Source organism: Macaca fascicularis, chromosome 6 (assembly GCF_037993035.2).
Source record: "Macaca fascicularis isolate 582-1 chromosome 6, T2T-MFA8v1.1".
NCBI lineage: Eukaryota > Metazoa > Chordata > Mammalia > Primates > Cercopithecidae > Macaca > Macaca fascicularis.
In genome coordinates this window covers 22,789,570-22,811,734 of record NC_088380.1, presented here as the reverse complement: position 1 = coordinate 22,811,734, position 22,165 = coordinate 22,789,570, and the positions used below count along the sequence as shown (strand labels likewise).

Genomic DNA, 22,165 nt, shown 5'->3' with positions numbered 1-22,165 from the left:
TATATATACTTTGTCTCCTTCATTACGGTAGAACACTTACTAGATTGGGATTAATACAAATTCAAGAGCACCCAGGCTTCTGGACAACTCCATTCTGTGTCTGTCTAGTTCCTCTATAATCCAGTGTCATGCAATTAGGAAGTCTTTCTATACTATCATAATTTCCATAGTCCTGATTATACTAGACATGTTAACTTGTACAGTTTTTCACATGCCAAAAATTAAAATGGAATAAGAATACACGTAGTGTTACTGAAACATCATCTATAAATATTGTCTTAAAAACTGGGAGTACCCTGTCTTACTCGTTGTCCTACATGTATTACATGGAGGCAACATATAACAAACAGTGAAGAGAGAGGCCAGTTCTAAGCCATGAAAGCACAGAGATTAAAGCCCTCTGTGGCATCCCCTTCATTCACATAATTAACCAATATACATTTATATATGATGTGCTGGATACTATGCTAAACATCTGTGATACAACAAGAAAGAAAATGTGTTCTGTATGCTGGAGAAACTCAGATGTCTTACAGTGGACACGGTGTTCATTTTATCATGCTGTGTAACACATTACTACAAACTCTGTGGCATAAAGGGGCTCCCATTTGTTATCTCACATTTCTCTTTGATTGGGGTATCAAAATATTGAAGTCAGAGCTCTAGTGAAGAATCAGCTTCCAAGCTTATTCAGGTTGTCGGCAGAATTAAGTTTCTAGGGTTATAAGATAGAGGTCCACATTTTCCTGCTTGCTGTCAGCTTGGAGTCTCTATCAGATAGTACCAGGTTACTCTCTGGTCCTTTCCCCTCAACATCCATCTTTAAGCCAGTGGCATCTCCTCTTGTTTCAAATCTTTGACTTGCTCATCTGCCCCCAGCTGGAGAAAACACTGCTTTTATAAGATGCATTAAATTAAATTAGGACTACTAGGATAATCTCACTGCTTATAATCAACCATAACCTTAATTACATCTGCAAAAATTCCTCTGCTATTATCCAAGGGGGAGGGTCATTGGGATCATCTTAGGATTCTGCCTCCCACAAACACAGATGGGAGTAGGATACCGAGAATAGAGAGGTCCGCCCTTGCAGAGTATATCTTTACACTTGTATTTCATGCTGCTCTACTCAGTCGTGAAAACTCTTGAACTTCTACATTAATGTTAAAAAAAAAAAGAAAAGAGAAGACTGTGGGAAAGTAGCTAAAGGTGGTGTCAAGCCTCTTTTTTTCCAGACAGAAGATCATGGATACTCTATGTCTCATGGTGTTATTCCATATTCTGTTTCATATTATGCTCCTGATCCCCAGATGTTTAGCTTTTGTTGTTGTTGTTGTTGTTGCTGCTTCTGCTGCTGATGTGGTTGTTGTTTTTGTTATTGTTGGAGGCCAACCACTGTGCATTATTATTAACATTATAAATGATTCACTTTCCCTTTGGGAATTTTGCAGAAAGTTTTCTTAAATCTTTAATCAAGTGAGTGTCTAGGTGTCTCAGTTGGGATTGCCCAGAGAAAAAGACCCAGTGGGAATAGATAGATAGGTAGATAGATAGATAGATAGATAGATAGATAGATAGATAGATAGACAGACAGACAGACAGACAGACAGACAGACAGACAGATAGATAGATAGATAGATAGATAGATAGATAGATAGATAGATAGATGGATGGATAGATAGATATTGCCAGGTATTGGCCTATGGAAATGTAGGGGCTGGCTAGCCAAGTCTAGCATTTGTAGGGCAGACCACCAGAAAGGGCAGGTCAGGACTTGGGGGCACCAGCTGAAGCTGCTGTCTCCAGGCAGAATTTCTTTTTATTCAAGGAAGCCTCAGCTCTACTCTTAAAGCCTTTCAACTGATTGAATTGAGCCCACCTATTTATCTAGGATAATCTTCTTTATGTATAGCTAACTCATTATAGACTTCAATCACATCTGTAGAACACTTTCACAGCAAAATCTAGATTAATGTTTGATTACATAGCTTGGGACTCTTGGTAGCCCAGTTGACCCATAAACAATCATGACCAGTTTGTTGTTGTTGTTGTTGTTGTTGTTTTGAGATGGAATTTCATTCTCTCTCCCATGCTGGAGTGCAGTGGCACAATCTTGGCTCACTGCAACCTCTGCCTCCTGGGTTTAAGCTATCCTCCTGCTTCAGCCTCCTAAGTAGTTGGGACTACAGGTGTGTGCCACCATGCCCAGCTAAATTTCATATTTTTAGTAGAGACAGGGTTTCACTATGTTGGCCAGGCTGGTCTTGAACTCATGACCTCAGGTGATTCACCTACCTTGGCCTCCCAAAGTGCTGGGATGACAGGCATGAACCACCATGCCCAGCCAATTTGGTTTTTTGAACCAACAAACAAAAGAATTTCCTTTCTTTCTAGTGTCAATATATCACAGTCTATCAGAGCCAGCACTTCCTTTTTTTCCATTGATTGATTAATCAATTAGGTATGTTCAAGTGTTAGATACATCCAGATGGAATATAAGCAAGTTCTTGGTAGCATTGCAGATGACCCCACTGTCATGATATTTTAGAAATGATCATTCATTTACATATTTTCATTTGAAGAGCAAAATGGTTAGACACTAATAGCACAAGTGACATTATCCCTACGTATTTTATAACCTCATTTTAACATTGCTGTCAATCCAAAGTCAACACATACTTCATCTAGAGCTATTTATTGGTACTGAGAATCAGGGAAGTAAAATAGTTTCAGGTCAAACACAAGGTGTTACATTCTTGCCTATTCTTTCTAGTTAATGCGGTATTCACCGACATTCAGAAAAAAGACCTCGAATGTGTTATGATATGGACAGGAAATGCCTATTAATTTGGCAAACTTTTATGGTTGGCCTGATTCTTAGGGTGAATCTGTTGTTTTTCATATGGACCCTAAATTCAAGCCTTCCCAAAGATCACTGCAATTCACATATCATAACCAAAACATGACAAATTGACACTTTCTTTTCCCTAGGTAATTTGGAAGAGTTCAAATAAGAGAAGAAAGAAAAGGTTATCCATTTATCTACAAAAATGTTTCATCAATAAACTTTTCTCTGAAAAACAGTAGGATTGTCTTAAAATTTTCAAAATAAAAAATATTCAAAGCTTGTGGCAAAGTTCTAACCATTTTTGTGATTTTTAATGTCATTTCAGTTGTATTAGCAATAATTGCTGACATTGTCTTCAATTCATCATTTATCCAGGGAGACTATGAAAGCCTGGAAAATTGGGAAGCACAAAATGACTTATTTCCTTATATATTTGAATACAAAACATTTTTCCAAAGCTTACATGCTTAGGCCCAATTCTTTCTGAGGAAAACACATGTTAATGAGCTATTCTAATGTATATTTATAATCTTAGCATCCTTTCTACATCATTCTAAGAAAATATAATCACTAAAATTGTCACAAAGTCATCATTGTCTGGGAATATCACAGACAGAGGGTGCAACCGAATCATTATGGTAAAGATTTCAGTTATCTGAGTGGCCTTGGTCGATTTTTGGAAAAACTATAAGATATATTATGGCATTATTTCAACCCACAAATTTTAGCTATGGAGAAAAAAATGCTTAAATATAAATCAATTTTACTGTGAGTCATGGTAAAGTTCTTTTTGAAAGGGTTTGCATTTGACAGATATTTAACTGAAATAAATACATTAATATATATAAAGTTTAGAGATACAGTTTTGGGAAAATGTTTTATACTATTATATATATAATATAATATTTTATAAATAAAATATTTATGCTTTGTTATACTACTTTTTATGTGTAAATCAAAACTTATGCAAGTTTTTTATACACAAAATGCAATTTAATTGAGCAAAAGAAATGTACTATTCAACTAATCACTGTTAAATTTAATTGATATTGCAGACAACTGACTCAAGTCAGTACTGCTATAGGTCAGAGTTGATAAATTGTGGCCCACGGGTCAAATATGACCGTTTGCCTGTTTTTGTATGACTCACAAAGATGTTACATATTTTAATAGTTACATTTTTAAAAACTAGATAAGTACGTACATAGTATCCTCAATTCTGCCTTTTTGCCTCAAATTCTAAAACATTTTTACCTCATCCTTTAAGACTAAAGTTTCTCAACATCTATAACAAAAGAACAGAACAATGGGGGATCCGTTTATCATTTTTAAAATTATGACCCAAGTGACCTCATGAAGGATGCACCTGCTTCTTTTCTGCCTGATGTCAGAATTTGTGTTTGTTCATATCATAATTTATGTTAGCCTCAATTTCTTTGTCAATAAAATGGACATAATATGATTTTTCTCACCTTAAGTAGTGCTTCCATTCTCAAAGGAAATAATTTGTGCAAAATCTCTTTGAAAAGTACATAACAGTATAAAAAGAACATATTATGGAATAAGTACCTGTACGACTTGACTTCAAAGAGCAGGATCTAGAGGAATTGCTGGTTTTCTGTTCCAGATAAGCCACTCCCTAACACTTAATTTAAGGAAAATTGCCCTAAGATAATTAAGGTTACTCTACCTAGAAAACTTTCTATTACTCACTGGTGTACAAGAATTAAGGCTCTGCTAAGTAGCTGTTGGCAGGATCCCTGTGTCCCAAATTATTTCCTACCTGCCTCTCTTCTGGAAATCTGCCTCTATTGCTCAGTGACAGTGATACATTTTCTGACAATGCCTGGTTTCTTCTAGAACGGCTTTCTTATGGGATTAACCTTCTTTGTGGCTCAATTGCCTTGATAATACTCAACCCTGACCATGCTCTATTCGTTGGGCACCATGTTGTTTATCACCAGGATATTGTCTCTCGGCCCAGCTATTATAGGTACAGCAGCTTTTCACAGTCCTCTCCTACACTAATGAGGCTGCCATCTTCTGGCTTAATCTGCTCGCCAATATTCTGAGAATGCTGAGGAGCAACTGCATGGAGGCTTAGGTGGACCAATCTTCCTCTAGATTAGAACTGGTCTCCTGTCATAAGAATGCCCCAAGTCCTGTATGCATTTTGTAAATCTCACTTGTATAACAGCAACAGTGGGGGTGTCTAATGTAAAACTTAACCGTAAAATATTTTTACCAGACGTTCCCATCATCGATTAGGTCAGTGACTTAATGGTTCAGCCCCTTCCTAGGCTTGTATCATCTGCGAACCAAACCAGCAAAAATTCCTGATAAGGTTGACCCTTTTAGACTAAATCAAACACATCTTTTTCTTAGGCTGTGATCAACCTGATTTTTCTTGATGTCTTCTATATGCCCAAGAGATTATGCCACCTCTCATTATAGAGCAACTTAACAGACTCCTTGACTTCAGCCAGCTTCAGGATTCATTTGTGTCCCTGAGTCATTCATGCTTGCTACCAAACTGCAGACCTGCCTAGCATTAAGGATGAATCCCCAGAACATCAGCACTTTAACACATCTGTTGCTTCGAAGCAGCCTATTTCCCTAACTCTTCTAAAATACACTGAACTAAGTAGATGATTCTGAGGGCAGTCTTTATAGAGAACCTTAGCTAAGACATCCATATAATGATATGTCAACCTTCAATTCAGAACAGCTTGAATTTTTCTCTCAAGTTGCTCCTTTAAAAGCAATCCACGTTCATCAGAAAAAAAATATTCATATTAAATATAAATATTGGAGATGAAACAAAAGTTTGCACTGTAATAATTCTTGAATAATTAGAACTACTTCATATTAGTTACAAAGGGTTACTCTTGTTCTTACTGGAATTTTTATGCATTTAAATTATTACTAACTCATCTTGCTTTACAGTGAGTTCCTTAATTATCTATTTTTTTCTTAAAGCTAGTAAAAGCAGAGTATAGCAACTTAGTTTTACCACAATCCATCATCCTACAACAAACTGAAAGTATGTTTGTCCTGTCATTAATATAATAAATTATATGCTTTAATTATAAATGAATATATAAATTATGAAATATTAATTTTGTCGAGAAATGTTTATTAAAATATATGATTTTGATATTTTCATATCCATAACTGAGTTTAGAATGTGTAAAAAAGTAACAATTTTAGAAAACAAAAAAAATCTCATTAAGTGAAGAAGAGTACAAATTCAGTGAGATTGAAAAGCATTCAATTAAATTGAAAAGTTGGCTTGTCATTATAAAATACGGCAACATCAAAAGGCACCTCAAACTGACTAGTGTTTTCTGCCAGAAATCAAGAACCTAATTCTTGGTCTTTAGAGAAGAAACATAATTCCATGAGATAAAGATAAATGGTCCTTGCTTTGTAGCTCCTTTGAGAGAATTTTACTAAATGAAAATAGTTCTGGTGTGGTAAATTGTGATAGCTTTTCATATTCCTAAGCAGAGCAGAAGCATCTGGAAATCCAATTCCCCAAAGATTTTTTTTTTCTGTGCTGCTTTTAAACAGAATAGTAAAATGATGAAGCAGAGAAACACCTGTCATTTATAGAAAGCCAATACTTTATTCAATAGGGCACTATACCATTTACTCAGCTAGTATTTACTAAGTGACTATTTTATATCCAGTATTTATACATTAAACATTGTTAGAGCCATCAAATAGTATAGGTCCTTGTACTTAAACACATGTTGGAGTTTGGGAAGAAGTCAGGCAAGCCTCAGGAATAAAAACTGAGAGACTGAAAAATTATATTCTGATAACAATTAAAGTAAAAAGACCAGCTTTCATCTTTGAAATTGTAGGAAATCACTTTACAGGCAGATCAAGGAGAATTTTGAATTATATACAAGAAATTTACATTTTTATCCAATAAGCAACTGGGGACTATTGAAGTTTCTTTTGATCAAATGAGTGACATTATCAATTATTAAAGCTTTACAATAAATAATATATCTTTAGATGTTGTTCTTGACCACCATCAATAGGACATGGGGGATGGGGGTAGCAGCTGCTGGAATCAATTTAAGATGTTATTGGCCAGCTAACCTCTTTGTGAAGTCTGCAATAAAATAATATCAACATTTTATATTACTAGCGGGAGCGTGAAAGCAGCCCAAGTTCATAAATCTAGTAGATTCTACAAGACTAAATTCTCAAGGTACGTGCCATTAAGTCACTTAGGGTCAAAGCAAAATAAAACATCATGTGATAAAGATATTGTGGATATGTTTCATAAAAGAAGAAAGAAATCAGTTTTTATCTTTATCATTTATACAACACTGACACATTTACAGATAGAATAATACAATGTCTAGGACCTGCTTCAAAATTATCTAAGGGAAGGTCAGTGGACAAAGTGAGAGAATATAGACGAACCACAACTGGCCAAGAATAGCTAAATGATGAAGTTGGGTGACGAGAACGTACGTGTCTATTAATACTGTTTCCTCTAGTTTTTGTATTTGAAATTTTGTAGTAAAATTTTGAATACACAGATTAAAAGCTAAACAAAATAAAATAATCCTTTTGTCTATTTCTACTCCAAAGCCCAACGTGAATGCCAGATTCAATCCCTTTAATACAAAGACCCTCTAAATACATTGAACAGTAAAAAGCAGATCATACAAAAGCATGGGAGGCATTTTGCCCAGCAGTAAAATATGTGTATGTGTATGTGTGTGTGTATATATTATATATGCACTATGTATACATGTATACATGTATATGTGTATGTATAATATATACATATACACATGTATGTATTACATGTATGTATATATACACGTGTGTGTGTGTGTGTGCGTGTGTATATATATATATTTGACTAAGGTATCTTCTCAGAGCCATAATTCTATACAGTAGATGTCCTGTTTCTCTCTGGGATTGCAATCAGTTTTCTTGGTCTGTACCCATCTTTGATTGAAAGGATGAAGTGGGAATGAGAATACAGCTCATGTCACTGGTCAGCCCTAAGGCATTGGTACTGCACTATTTCTGTTCATGCAACCACCAATGACATTTGAAATTCATCTGTGAGGGAATCAATATCCACTTTGAATGAAGTCATGTATCTTTTTAATTTACAATATTTAAACCTGAATTTTATGTAGTTATCTACATTGTATCCTCCTCTTCCTTCATATATATAAACATATATACAAAGCAGAAAGGCATTGGAATTAGAAGAGATAAATTAAAGAAAGATTATCCCTTCTATTCATTTTCTCAAGCTTACACTTCTTATAAATAAGGAAGAAATGATGACTCAACCACCAAAATGATAATGCCAATCAAGAAAAAAAAATTTAGTTTCTCACGATGAATAATCTTCCTTTAAAAATGTGTATTATAAACAGGCTTATGTTGGAATGTAATCTCCTTTTTTTATAAAAATAATGTGAAAACTTTTATATGTCAAAAATATATTTCTAAAATATGTTGATGGATGCATTGGTTTATGGGGCTTTCATACTTATGTCTAATCAATAAAATGCATTAGTGTTTTCAGTTTCTCACTATTATTAACAATGATGCAATGCACAATATTTTCTCAATAACATCTGTAGAATCACCCAATTTATGCAATTTATGTACATGCACACACACATATGCATGCATAAACACTTGCCATTGTATTACAAATGTCAATGTTGCTCTCCTGAGATATAGCACTATATATGTCCATCAGCACTTTGTTATTATATTTTTAACATTCCTTCTAAAAACATACAGTATCATTTTTTACATTTGCAGTAGAAACATCCTCATGGATTCATGATATAAACAATGATGATATATGGTAAGCCTGCATCCCATTGGACATAATCATTACAATTAAAATAAAGTTTTATTTGGGGGTAAACATAGTTTATATATTGTCCATTTTAACTAAAAATTATAGCTGGTATAATTATAGCTGGTAGCTCATTTGTGAGTTACCTTCTTAGTGTTGTGTATCCACTAACTCATTTAATCTTATTACTCCATCTGCACTAATTCATTTCATACTATTTTATCACCTTTTTTCATCTGAGAAAACTCAAGCAAATGTGAAGCACCTAGCCCAAGGATTCATAGAAGACCTTTGTTGGTGTGTTGTTGCAATCCTAGACAGTGAACTACCCAAATCTCTGATATTTTTACCATTATTTTACCATTATTACAAAAACTGGAATCTATACATTTGATGTACATAAGGTAGTAAAGGTGTTATTTCACACTGCTCACCAACAGTCTGGTGTATGTTAAAACCCTGTATTACTGCAGAGAGTTTAAATTATTTTGGCCGGGCGCGGTGGCTCAAGCCTGTAATCCCAGCACTTTGGGAGGTCGAGACGGGCGGATCACGAGGTCAGGAGATCGAGAGACCATCCCGGCTAACACGGTGAAACCCCGTCTCTACTAAAAAATACAAAAAAAAAAAAAAAACTAGCCGGGCGAGGTGGCGGGCGCCTGTAGTCCCAGCTACTCGGGAGGCTGAGGCAGGAGAATGGCGTAAACCCGGGAGGCGGAGCTTGCAGTGAGTTGAGATCCGGCCACTGCACTCCAGCCTGGGTGACAGAGCAAGACTCCGTCTCAAAAAAAAAAAAAAAATAATAATAATAATAATAATAATAATAAATTATTTTTAAAAGGGAAATAAAATCAGCAAGGCAGATAGCAGTCACCTATTCCTTATGATGTGGCAGCAAATTATCGACTTTTGCAGAGAGTGGAAAAAAGCAAGCTGACATGAGAGGAAACTGGGTATTACAGTCAGTATAACTGAGAGGAGAATGAAGCATGGTATTCAGAGGTTAATAGAGTCACTGTGAAATCCAAAGAAAAAGTTCAATTTCATAAATAAGTAAATAATAAGAAGAGGAAGATCCGTTTAGAGCCACTCTGTAACAATATGATCTTTATGATGTTATAGAAGGTATTTTCATCTTAATGCCTGTCAAATGCATTTAGAGGTTGAGAAAGCCCCATAATTTTTCATAATTTACTGTCACCTGCAGTGTCATAGATGCTGAAGATAGGCTAGAGTAGTATTTCCATACACATTATGGAGAAGTTAAGAACAAATGGACAGTGATATATGTGTGTCAAAAAGTAATTAAGCATTTCACAGCCATCATTGTTTGATTTGAAATGGCACTTTATTTCCCTATATAAAATTTTACTGAACTATTATATGGATAGATACTAGGACATTAAGTTTAAAGTTGTCTTAAAATATGATTGAATGGGAAATGCTCTATACAATTTAAGAAACTGTTAGAAATATAAAGTAGGTAATTTTATTCCATCTGCAATGTGGTTTTTTTAGAAAATAGAAATCAGAATTTAAGGCATATAGATTGTTATTATGAATATAATATGTTATTAACAATTTAGTTGTGATTCTGTTTTTTTTTTTTTAAGAAATGAGGAAGATGGGAGGGTTTGGTGCAACTTTATTGAGGCATAATTTAAATACAATGATCTGCACATATTTAAAGTGCAAATTAGATGGGTTTTGACACATATATACACCTGTGAAGCCACCATCATAATCAAGATACTGAACATTTCCATTGTCCCAAGGATTTTCTTGTGACCTCTGCAATTTCTAATTCCAACTTCATTCACCTCGAAGCACTTACCTGTTTTCTGTCATTACAGATAAATTCCCATATTTTTAAATTCTACAGAAATGTAATTATATATTAGTAATGTATTTGTTTTTGGCTTGTTTTATATCAGCATAACCATTTTGTGGTCCAGTTGTTGAGTGCACTACTAGTTGGCTACTTTTGATTGCCAAGAAGTATTCCATTCTATGAATGTACCAGTTTATTCACTCACCTGTTGATGGACATTTTTTTCCCCAGTTTGGAGCCATTGTGACTAAGCAGTCATTTGTGCCTAATTGTTTGAATGGAAATATGTTTCTTTTTCTTCGGAGTGAATACTTCAGAATGAGATGGCTGCATCACACGATAGGCATACGTTTAACTTTTTGAAAAACTACCACAATGTATTTTAGAGTGATTGCATCCTTTTATATTCCCATGAACAGTGTATGGGGGATATAGGTTTTTCACATCATTGTCGATACTTGACGTAATGAGAGTTTTTTTTTTCTTTTTGATTTTAACTATTCTAATAGGTATTTAGTGTAGAAATAACTTGTTAAATAATTAAATATATAGCTAAATAGTTATTAATAAGAAAATCTAAATGAGAATTTTCATCATCCAAAATTTTTTTTGTGAACAGGAAATTCATCTGATACTAGTTCTCCTATTAGTGCTTCCAGATCTTTCCACATTCCACTCTACCCTACCACTGCCTTTCTGACTCTCCAAAAGGGTAAAACTATCTACTCAGTAAGGAAATAAACATTTTTTTCCATTGAGCAATATTATTCATTAATATTATTTTATATGTCCATTTGTTTAATGGCATTTTAAAATCATTGCTAAAAATGTGTTTGGTTTGGGATTTATATGCATAATTCTAGTCATTACTAATTTTTAGTGTCTTTTAGTGAATTTAATAGAAATTGAGTTTAATATTCTTAAAATTTTACATCTTATTCATTTAATTTTACTTGAACTTCATAGTCATACCTGAAAGACACAAAACAGAGTAAATCAGAGCTAGTAAGAAAGGTCTAAAATGCAAAGCAATTATGTCTACAAAAGCCATTTCTTTTCTTTTAATTATGCACTGTGCTTTTTTGTTATTTTAAAATAATTGCCTACGAAATTGGAAATGTGCTTTTAAAAACACAAAATATATTAATATTATATGTCCATTCTTTATGCTCTCCACTTTTAAGATAACTCTCAATCATTTTAATTAAATTACCTTTATTTTAATTTTACCGATCAGGACAATAAAGAGGATGGCTAACATCCATTCTAGTTGCAATAAAACAGCCATGACCTTTTAAAGAAACACATTACAATTATTTTAAAACATTTAAAGGATATTCCTGACCTTAGCAATTTTTTTTTTTATCTACTCCATGTACAATTTCAAATCAATAACTTCTGGCTGATTTTTTAATTACTTGAACTATGAAATCAACACATCCTTGTTATAATGTTATTTATAGTACAAAATAAATTGTTTGGGACACTGAAGGGTGTGAGAAGGGAGAAAACATGTATTTGCAGACAATAATTCCTTCTTAATTGCTTGATCATTTCTGAATTAGGTAGAAATAACATCACAAATTATTAGTCAAATAGATAATGTATTTTCATAACTGACTGAAATCCTAGAGATAATGTAGTTTAATTTCCTCAAATTTTCCAATGAAATTATTAAATAAAAGCTTTTTAAATGTCTTTGGGTTAGAAAGCTACTTACTGCTAGAATTTTGACTATGGTCTAAGTTTTTTGATATCCAGTTTAGCTTTCTTTTTTCTAAAATTTCATCATATTTTAAACTCGTGAGTATATGTGCGTGAAACTGGAATCAAAAATAAAATTTTCTCTTGAAGGCTGGTGAATTTAGTCATTCAGCCTCCATGATTTAGACATAAGCAGAAATATGTATAATACATGAGAATCTGTTAGCATTCAGCAAACCTCTGTGTGATAGTATTAGCTTGATGTTGCTGCTGCAAGATCAATTTGTTATTAGTTAGGTGGCTTATTTATGTATATATATTTATATATATTTTAAATAATGGTAATTTTTCAAGATCTGTTCTGATAAACCACCACAAACAGTGGTAGGGAGGTAACAGCTGAATCTACATTTGTATACAGAAGCAAGATTCTATTTGTGTAAGAATCATAAGACTAATATTTGGAAAATATCTTCATATATCCCAAATTTAAATAATAATAGCCAAGATCAGGAAAAGTCTGTAGGAAATCTAAGGGTTGTTATTCCAGTATATATAAATCACAAGTTCCCTCTCAGCTCAGAGGCATTTTTTCTTCAGTAAATCACAATCACAATTTACACTGTTTGGGACAAACCTAAGTAAATGAAGAAAGAGTGACTTCTGTTTATATATCCACTTAAGATCCTTTTTGCCAACAAGATGACTCAGATAAACATATTTGTTCGACATAGTGGGGAGCAATAGGACTTATCTGAAAAGGAAGACATTAGGTTTTCCACTATCGAACACCAAAGGATAATCACTTACTCTTTTTATTTCTCATCACTAAAATATGAGAAAAATACTGAGAGTAACCTATTTCACAGGATTCCCATAAGAATCAAATGAGAGAATAAGTTCTTGGCAAAGTTTAAATGTTGCGTTAGTTTGTGTTATCATCATTTATTTTTAGATGGAACGTTTATTAAACATCTTAAAAGAGTGGTCACAATGCTTCTCTGTAAAGTTATGGATGTGTCTGAGAATTTCAAAGAACCATATGAAACGATGGGATTCATGTGACTTTTAAGAAACCTGTAGACAAAGCATGAACAAACCAGAGATAAACATTTTAGCTCCATAGTACATTTGAGTTTTGCTATTACATTATGCCACTTGGAGAACTAGGATAGTAAAAATCATCATAATTTTGGCCTAATATATTTTTGTGAATATTCTTGAGATATTCATATACTTAGAGTGGAGCTATTTTCTTGTTTTAAAAAGCAATAATTATTGTATTTGAGTGGGAGAGCAAATGAATTGCAGAAGGGATTTTTAAAAATTTGAAATTGAGTAATTTGTGCTAATGGAATTATTTATTTGGAAGCTCTGGATTGAATCTATTTTTTAGCCTAAAGATTTTTTGTGAATTTTATTTTTCTGCTAAATCATACATAACTTTTAATAGCAGAACTGTTGCAATACAATACTTTATTAGTTATAAAATGGTTTTTAAATATGCAAAAATGATTTTTGTGAGTCATAAAAACTAGGCAATTTGCCCATTCTGTTGGAAGTAGAGGTTTTGATCAGTTTTAACATTTGGGAACTTCCAAATATTTGTTAACTTTATAGTTACAGTAACCTGAATTTTAGTTGTGGGATTTATTCTGTACTGGCTATGCAACTTTGGTAAATTTGGTTAACTTCTCCGAGCCCTAACTTAATTAATTAAAAAATAAAATATTATAATGCCTGCTTAACCGAATTGGATTAAGGCATTCATGGATAGCTACAGCTGAAGTGCATGCCAGTCACCTGCCTCATAGCAAGCATGTCATAGACAGTACCCGTTATTTTCATGTGACTAGTCTCCCCTCTCTCCTCCAACAAAATGGTCTTATTTTGCTTTGTTCTTCGTGTGTGTAGTTTCACATAAAATCAATTAGTGCTCCAACATAGGTTAAAAAAAAAAAAAAAAAAAAACTACTGAAGAGTCATTGTACTCTCTTTGGAAACCATTCAGAGATTTGAAAGACCCCTGGATTTTATGAGAAAAGAGAGACTGATTATTTGGAAGTGTCATCAGTGCAACCTCACAGAGTTGGAGTTTCCAGATAGCACCGATCTACTATGGCACAAAGTTTTGTGTGTACCTGTTTTAGTTGGTGATGATGATTGCAGGTTGGCAGGGTTCAGAAAAATAAGCCCTGTCTTAATGTTTTAATAAGTTTTTCAAATAGTTCACTATTTAAGATCCTCAGAATGGGACTTAGGCCAATATGAGAGACGGAGTGCTTTAATTGCATGACCAACTACACATTAGAGCCCTGGATTCTACCCCACTGTTATTTACAAGTACTGTGTTAAAGACTAGTTGGGACCCTCTCAGGAGAAATTAGCAGTTACATTTTCTTATTTTTACAATTTATGCTCAAGGTGCATTTACTTCGATTTAAGCAGCCTCTTTTCTACTGTAACACTCTCATGCCAGTCTAAAATTGGATAATGGGTTTCCTGCTTAATAGCAGCAAAAATTGTACTCCTTCTCCTGAAGTGGTTGACTGGGTTTCTTCACATTCAGCTGTCACCCTCCACCAGCTGAGGGAGCAAGAGACCTCTGCATGGGAGGTTACAGCCCCACCTCCTCCTGGGGCTTCTTCAGGGCCATCTCCGTTTTCAGAGTAGGATGAATACCTGCCTTAGTAACAGCAACTCAGTTACCCTGAAGTTTTACTTTGTCCGAAAAGTTTCACCAAGAGCTTGTATTTTAATGAGATACTTTAAAAATATATTTGGGAATGTATAAGGCAAACGGATTCTCTATTATTTATGCTTAGTGCATTCGCCTACTGAAATTTGAGGGTTTTCTCAGAGATATATATATAAATATCACAATGTAGATATAGCTCTCTCTCTTCCCCTCTCTCACACACGCAAGCACACGCACCCACCCCCACACACACACACACACATCAAGGGAATGCCATATGTCCCAAGTGAGACCTACTTGGAAAAAAACAGAAGTGCTGAACATATCACTCAGGATCATTGTGAGAGGACAGTCGTCAGCTTTCTCTCTGGCAATGAGAATTTTCTCACCCTCAAGACATGCAAATGACTTTTTTCATCTGTTCTTTTTATGTTATTTGCATAATTTTCTCCTGCAAAAGTGAGAGCTGTCAAAAATTAACCATTTGGGGATTTGGCATTCAGTTATGTGACCTTTTCCAGAGAATTAGATCTCTTCAGGGAACTAGGAACTTGATGAGGAAGTGCTGAGAAGGTGGTCAGTGGCAGAAAGAGCGGATGACGGATGGGGACCAGCAGGTTGGTAACGGCACATAACTACGTTTAAAAAGTTGTTTGATATTTTGGATCCTCTCATATGCTTGCTTGTTTTTGTTTTAATAAATCAGTATTCCAACAGATAATCAAAGAGATGATTCGGTTAGATGTAATATTGTACTCTCCTACGTTACTCTGGTTAATTGTACAATGCAAACATTTTTTGCAAGTGTAATGCTAATTGAAAATGCCGTTTGGAAAACTACACAAGCAAGGCTCTGTTCACGCCGTGGTTTGAGTGTTGTGTCTGTAGCAATCTGCCAAATATGCTTATTTAGTATGAATACTTCCTTTTTATAAATTCAGAGAGTTGCACTCTGGAGGGCTGTAATAAACCTTTAAATTCATTTTACTTCGACAAAGGTTGAAGTATGTAGCAGGCGAGGAGCAGAGACAAGTGCAGCTTTCTCTTTGATCACATCGCTTTAAACATTTTTTCAGCTTTAAGCTTGTCGTAACAATCAGCTGTATCAGTCTATTAATTGTTTCACTGTACCTAATATCTCACACGAAGGCACCTTGAAAAACAGCAGGAGAGAGCACATTTGTTTAAGTCCTGCGATGGCTAGCACGGCGGCTAATCCCCTTGCAAATTATAATCATAGTTGTAGTTCATCCATTAGGCTGGAAAAGACAAGATTCCCAAGTGGCCTTGGTGCCTTTTCCAGTTTCCAGGAGACCCACCAACCCTCGGCGTGTGTTGCCTGCGCACCCGGAGCGTTCTTGCTAATCAGGTCAATGATTAGCGCCTGGCTCCAGGGACCTGCCAGGAGTCTATCACAGCAGTTAGGGAGCCTCCAAACGGAGCACGCTCACGGAGAATCTCCCGTTCAGAAACATCGCTTAGTCCTCATTTACTCACTGGGAACCTCGGAGGATTTCAGCTGATCTTTTTCTCTCCTTAGACAGTGAGGAGCTCAACATAACAGGGAAAAGGAGCACAGGATGCAGCTACTTGAAGGGTGTTGATTGAAAACTTCGATCTCCCCACCCCATTCACGGTTGATTTGACGGATTTCTCACCTCGTTCACAGAGAAAATTTCAATTAAGGTAAGTGCTGCTTTATCTGGGTGACTGAATGGCACTGAATTTCTGCATTGAAAGTTCTAACTGACTAAACTGACATTCTGCACTGCAGCAAGTGACTGTTTGTGTCAGGAAAAGCTTAGTTTATAAGCAAGTGTCCTAGAGTGAAAACGGCGTTGGAGATAATGATATCTCAGGGCAGTTTCTTTTGATACATATTCATTCTGCCTTGTATCAAGAGAAAAGAAAAGGGAACATGAAAAGATAGTTAATTTCTCATTTTACCTTTTAAATAATCTATTTGGAGGATTGTGCCTTGCCAAGGTAAATTGATTTTGATTGAAGTAATTTGTTGATATCATATAGTAAAATCTGAGTCTGAAGCCTTCAAAGTTAAATCAGATGGAAAGAAAATTTGCAAATGAGAGTTGAGATTTTGTGCAGCTTTCTACTTTAGCAATATTCCTGAGCTCCCTTTTGGTTTAAGGATTTAGGACTAAATCCCTGAATATTTTAGTAGTATCCATGTGGACCTTAAAACTTAAATGTTATAGTTTCTGTTGCAAGTATTAAGAAAAATGAACCTAGAAGACTTATTATACCATTCATATAATTTATAGTTCTTATTCAAGAGAAGTGGATTTCTTTTATGAGATGAATTAATAAAAAAGAAAGCAATGGAAAATTAAGTGCTTTCTAAAATGCTTGTTTTTGAAAGAATTCTTCAATAAGAGATTAAAGTTATGTGTTTATAAAAAATTCTATTTTATATTTCATTTCATTTTTATTGTTAAGATATAATGAACTGAAGTTAAGCTTGCATTTTCTATATCATTTAGGGCAATTATCCAGGTAATTCAGATTAAACCACTCCATATGAGTTCTTTTATACCCATTTTCTCTTAAGTTTGTTAAAAATATCTAGAAAGATATGGTAAGCAACGTTTTTTCCAAAGTTTAATTACCTGAACTTTTTCTTTTCTACCTTACTAAGCTCATGTAAATGTAGCCTGATGGTTTTACTCCACATTATGATAAATTTCTATGTAATTAAGAGTAATAAAATAATTATATCACTATAATTATGTGATCTATTAGTCTGCACTCTAAATACTGAAGAATAGCAATCACTTACCTTGATATTGTATGGCATACTATAAAAGTTTTCAAATAATGAAATAAACATTATTTAAAATATCGCATATTATAATACTGAAACAAATTGATTTTTAACAATTAATTTCTATTGTTAAAGCAAAATGTAAATATCTAGCTGCTTTGTATAAAGATTTATAATGGTATCTCAAATGTGCTTTTTAGAGTGAGCACTCGTATTTCCTGAAGTGCTGACTCCCCTTTTCTTCTATGGATCTCTTGAGACGGGACATTTTATAAAGATGTTAGAACACTTTCTAATAATTGGGTATCATTCTGAAATTCTCTGGAGAGCTTTTCAGTGTGATGTTGATGTTACTGCTTCTTCCAGAGGAGTAAACCATTTTCAAGATTCCCAAAGGCTGATGCGTACTTGGTTACCAGTATGTTTGTAGCTAAAGCCTGAAGACATTTATCTACTTCTCTTGTTCTGAGACTTCTATCTCTTTTCCCTGGGGAGATTATTCTCAATAGAATTAAAGATAATTGAGAGAAGAATGTGTTGACTACGGTGACTGTCACTGAGTCTTTGGCTTCTTATTTTCTTTTAAGCAAACTTGATAAACAGAAAGAGGCAACATTAACCAAACAGGGGCACACACTTGCTACTAGCGAACTTGCATGTCACTGAAAACATCTCTGTCCTTGTGCCAACTTCAGAACTGACGGCAGCATCGGACCCAGTGAACGTTTTATTGGACGTATTGACCACTGAAGTGTCTGACCAGAGTACGTCCATCGAAGGTTGTGTTTACTGTCTAATGAAATACCTACGTTTAAAAATTGAGGGAATTGCAGTTCTCATTCAAAACATAACAAATCCCCAATACACAAGTTTACCTACATAACAAACCACCATAGGTACCCCTGAACTTAAAATAGAAATTTAATTTAAAAAAAAATAAAAATACAATTGATTAAAGGAGTTTTACCGTTGTCATAGTTGTCTGAATTTGCAATATACTGATAAGAGGATAGAGAAAATCTTGGGTTCCATTGAGAATTAGTAGCAATTTATTTTACTTAGCATTTGCCTCCTTAATCTATATTGAATTCCATTTTTCATTTGATTGAGGGTAGTTTATTTCTTCTGTGAGATTGGAAAACATCTTATAGGATAACCTCACTTAGAATAGGAAGTCTCAAAATTTAAATAAAGTAATCTTTTAAAACTTTACAAAACTTGCTTCAAGTTCTATAACTTGCTCCTCAGTAAGTAATATGTTCAATAAGACACTAGAGATAGGCAGTATCTGATCTAGCTCATATGCTTCCTCAATTCAGCTGAGTTATAAACTTTTTATATATGAATAAATGATAAATATAAAAACATATGAAAGTTGAAATGTTAACATGATGTTATTTGCCCTCATTTTCCAGAAGAAAAGCTGGAATCTGAGAGAGCATACGTAACTGGGCCAAGGGCACACAGTAATGAACCTATGATTCAAACTCAGATCTGGCTGTGTTTAAAGCTCATACACTTTATACTATACCTTTTTGTAACCTCATATATGGTGACTGTTTCCAGCTTTTGACACAATACTCATGAATATTGTAAGACTATTTTTAAGATAGTACAAAGTAATCATATTACCTTTAGGACAGGTTAACTCTTGTTGTACACAAAATAAATGATTTTGTAAATTCCATCACCACCAGTATTGGAAACCAGCATGTACTTTGTTCTTTTAGTTTCTGAAAGAGGTTAGTGTGCAAGTCTTTGCTTCCAGCTGATTCTGATTACTACTGACAGAAAAAGCACTCTACTGTAAGCGAAGTCTCTACTGAAATTTAGTATTTGTAACATATACGTCTTTCCAAGAGAGGTTGACACACTCTCAGGATAAAATAAAATGTAGAGCTATAAATTCAATGTTAAATGTATTGAAATGACATTAAAAGGAAGTTAAGGGGAACTCACGTTAATAGTGAAAGATATACACAATATTAGAAAAGGTAGAGACACTAACTGTTGGAATTGAATGTTGGAAGTGGACTTTAGAAAAAACAGACTTACATATTCAGGAGTCTATTTGCTCTGCTGACTTTATATAAACTTTCCCATATGTACACAGAGGTTTGGTGTAGCTAATCATGTTGATATTGTGGTAATATTTTTCAATTAATATTTGATCTAATCCTGTGACAAGAAGGGAGAGATGTTATAAGATTAGAGGTGACCTGGAAAATTTAATATGATTAGCTGTCATGTCCAAGGATGTGCTAAGATGGTAACTAGAAGTTAGGTTGCATGGTTATAAAATATGATAATTTATTGTGTTCCAACATGTTCCCAAATCTGGAAAGAGATGACATTGTACCAGATGCTGTAAATAAGAGGTTCCACAATGACTAGAAATATGATCAAGGCATATATATGTATAATCTCTAACAACCAACCAGCATACTTTCAATTCTCGAGGTTTTTGGAAAATGGCTGGCTTATCCTAATCTTACCCTATAAGAATAACAGAAAAAACAAAATATGTACACATTACCTTCTGTATTACTATTCCAAAAGAATGAGCATGATCTGTAAAGAACAATATTGCAGAAGAGCTTGTAATGGTGAAAGTTCACAATGCATAAGTGTTTCCACCAAGAAAATATGACCATGTGTCCAGGCTTTACTGGCCACAGTAGGTTTGATGAGAAATGAATGTGCTAAGGTCTAAGACTGCCCTCTCTAGACTGGCCAGTGGTCACCATGTGGCCTTCCAGAAGAACCATGCCAATAAAAATGTTCTGTGTGAAATAACAAATATTTGACTTGGTTATCTTACATATGAAATACCATGTGGAGCCTCAGCAGTTCGTGGCCAGGAAAAGAAGCTGAGAAACATAGAAAGGACAGTCATAGAAATCATGAATAAGCTGCAGTAATGAGGCCAGTAGAAAGGAAAGAAAAGAGGTTAATTGCCTTAGGTCAGTAAGAACAGATACATTTTCTAACTGACCCCAATAGCTAAGCACAAGAGGAGAAGAGTGCTTCTTGGAGGAGGTACTGTGTTATCCTGGGTCGACATCCTGTATGGTATTCCAGGCATACCATGCAGTGGTGAGACTTTTCCCCATTTTTCACATTCATATTTTTCTCTGTAGTTTTAGTCCTGTTAATCCATTCAAATTGAGCACATCTATTTCCCTTACAAACGAAAATATTACAACTAACTCAGTATCTTACATGTTCATAGTTTCTGGTAGACAGTGGATGGGGCAGTAATGCTTAGTTGCTGTATATGTTCTAGGTTCAACTACCTGGTTCAAATCCAACTGAGGGCATTTGCTAGCTCTGTGGCCTTGGACAAGTCAGTTAAGTTGTCAAAACTTTGTTTTTATGTTATTTAAAATTGAGCCGATCACAGTACCTATCCCATTGGAGTGTTCTGAGAAATAAAGGAGGTAATTGATATATCTGCAATTGCTCAGGTCCTCAGAAAATGATAGTTACTGTGATAAATAGGGAGCTTTACTATTAACTGTCACCTTACCTATAAAGTAGAAAAATCAGAGATCTCCTCTCTCCTTAGCAACAGTGAACACTTGGATCTTGCCAAAGCTCCAGGAACCATTTCATAACACTGTATTTATGTAAGTACATTTGAATTTTGGAACATACTTTTTTGGGGGTCCTATTGGATTTACACAGATGAAATGGATGTTTCTTAAGAGAATGTAACTTAGGAGCCATTTTAGAGAAACCATCCTATTTGTCATGAGGACTAAATTACCAACTGAATTCTTTGAATCTTTCTTACCTATGTTGAAAGGAATTGAACAAGTCTTGAAAAAGAAGTTCCATCTGACCACTGGTAGTCGACAATCTAACTTGGTATCACAGGGGCAAGAAAAATAGCCCATGATTTGTTTTTGTAAATAGAGTTTGGTTGGAATACAGCCACAGCTATTCATTTCCATCTTGTCGATGGCTGACTGAATGCCACAAAGCTGGAGTTGAATGGTAGAGCAGAAAAAGATTGTAGAGCCTGCAAAGCTAAAAATATTGTCTATTTTGTCTTTCATAGAAAAAGTTTGCTGACTGCTTGTTTAGAAGAGAAGCATTCTTCTTGCATGATTTTTTTTTATTATTATCAACATAATGAATATTTGGTAGAATTTTTTTCTTTTATATTTTATTTTATTTTTCTTGAGACAGAGTCTACTTCTGTCTCCCAGGCTGGAGTGCAGTGGCGCAATCTTGGCTCACTGCAAGCTTGGCCTCCCGGGTTCACACCATTCTCCTGCCTCAGCCTCCCAAGTAGCTGGGACTACAGGCGCCCGCCACCAGGCCTGGCTAATTTTTTTTAATTTTTAATTTTTTATTTTTAGGAGATGGTGTTTCAACGTGTTAGCCAGGGTCTCTATCCCCTGACCTCTTGATCCACCCACCTCCGCCTCCCAAA

General features: G+C 34.6%; 1 protein-coding gene across 9 annotated transcripts in view; it reads left to right on the top strand.

The window, feature by feature from the left end:
* The window catches only part of CDH12 (cadherin 12), a 1,136,530-nt gene that overhangs the window by 644,834 nt on the left and 469,531 nt on the right, over positions 1 to 22,165 (top strand). For 5 of the 9 annotated variants that reach the window (XM_005556619.5, XM_073995100.1, XM_045393559.3 and 2 more), the window contains one exon: positions 16,483 to 16,628. The gene's annotated coding sequence lies outside the window, so the exon portion shown is untranslated. Of the gene's footprint in view, positions 1 to 15,260; positions 15,560 to 16,482; positions 16,629 to 22,165 lie in introns of those variants that run through there. The other 4 variants (XM_005556622.5, XM_015451240.4, XM_073995101.1 and 1 more) reach the window with 2 other exon arrangements.